The 1,878-nt window shown below is 39.8% G+C and overlaps 1 pseudogene; it reads left to right on the top strand.

The window, feature by feature from the left end:
* Positions 1–529: 529 nt before the first annotated feature.
* Positions 530–976, top strand: LOC113915885 (annotated as a pseudogene).
* Positions 977–1,878: the final 902 nt, after the last annotated feature.

Here is a 1,878-nt window from a genome sequence, read left to right as displayed (position 1 = left end):
TAGCACAGCCTACGCATTTGTCTTATTCACCATTGTATAAATAATGTGTAATACATTCACATATAATAGATGCTTAAGAAATATTTAAAGAGAAAATAAGTGCAAAGTGAATGATGAATGGATGAATGAATAATGAATGGAAACTTCCACTTATTTCGTGAAAAGTTATCTTTTAATGTTATTATGTATCAATGAAAAATGTTTATCCTAAATTAAAGAAAGCAATTATTTAGTGAGTACCTGATAAATGTAACATGTATCAGGTGTTAAGGGGAAAAGAAGACACAATATCTATGTTTAACTTTTTTTATAATTTTAAAGAGATCACATGATTACTACATGAAAACAATACAAAGCCAAAGATAGATGCAGTAACAGAAATACTGGGAAAATTGGGATCAGCTTCATTTTAAAATAAACTTAAAATTGAGATATAATTTACATATATTGAAATCTGGAGATCTTATATGTGTATTTATATGAGTTCTGACAATTATAAAATCTATATAGTCATCATTTAAAACAAGGTATGGGATATTTCCAGTGCTGGGCGGGGGTCACCACAGCAGAGCTGCAGCAGCTCTGGGTGCAGGAGGCAGTGGACTCCATGATCAAGAGTCTGGAGGGAAGGGACACCTGGAAGATTCAGGGTTTCATGTTTCAGCACAGCACCAGTTGTTGTGAGGACAGCAGATCTTCCATGCAGCTGGTGCACCAGTGCATTGAACGCTGCCATGCACTTCTGGCTCAAGTCCAGGCCCTGGTGACCAGTGAGTTAGAGCAGTTGCAGGACTGCGTGGCCCAATGCACCATGCACTGCAATGACAAAACCAAAAATTCAACAGATGCTGGAAGTAAAGAGCTTTAGGTGAAGCTGCAGCTAGAGATTTGTGTGACCAAGTATGTGGATGATCATATGTACCTCATCCCAACCATGACCAAGATGATGGAGTCTCTCTTGTCCATTGGGAAATAGAAGTCTTTGCAATTGGCCATTGGGGCTGACAGCAGGGATCTATTTAAAAAGAGAAATGGGAGTCTTGTTCTTTTAAGTAAGGTTTATGAAGAAATTAAAGATGGCAGCAAGTTGGAGGCATGTGTCATTTGCCTCTGGACACTGGTTCCTTTGTTTCAATCCTAGAAAGTGAAATGGAAAAAAAACTGCTAAATTTGGGTCAGAGATGGCACAGGAGAGTTTTTGATGGCCTAAATTGCATGTGTTTATCCTGGCACTGGGGATCTCCCTTGTATGAAGCCAGAGCCCTCCAAGATACCAGATTCTTCTTAGTACACAAGTACCAACAAGCTGGCAGATTCCTCTAACCTGCCTATGATCTGGTGGAGTGTGAGCAGAGGTGTTTCTGTTTGTTGCCAACCTCCTGTTTACCAGAAGGATCCCCAAATCATTTTCCATAAGCTGTAAAACAAAATCTATGAGTTCACTAATTTAGAAGGGGGGGGAATGTTTCTTCTGTGTCTTTGTTTTGCTTGGTTTTGTTTAATATACAACAGTATGAAGTTGATTTAAGATGTGGAGTTGGGAGGGGTGCCTGGGTGGCTCAGTTGGTTGAGCATCAGACTCTTGGTTTCAGCTCAGGTCATGATCTCAGGGTGGTGAGATTGAGCCCCACCTCAGCTGTGTGCTCAGCAAGAGTCTGCTTGAAGATTCTTTCCCTCTGACCCTCCCCCCTCTTACTCTCTCTCTTTCAAATAAATAAGTTTAAAAACAAAACAACAACAAAAAAAGATGTGGAGTTGGGAGAGGTCATTTGCATAAGATCTTTGAACAGTTCCTTGTGGATCTCTTTTCTGGCTATCAAGATGTGGATATGCATTTCTTGAAATACACATTACACCTTTCAGCTAGGAGACCCTGTA

This window comes from Zalophus californianus, chromosome 1, assembly GCF_009762305.2.
Source record: "Zalophus californianus isolate mZalCal1 chromosome 1, mZalCal1.pri.v2, whole genome shotgun sequence".
NCBI classification, from domain to species: Eukaryota; Metazoa; Chordata; class Mammalia; order Carnivora; family Otariidae; genus Zalophus; species Zalophus californianus.
The sequence above is the reverse complement of the archived record's forward strand: the minus strand, read 5'-3'. Positions and strand labels throughout refer to the sequence as shown.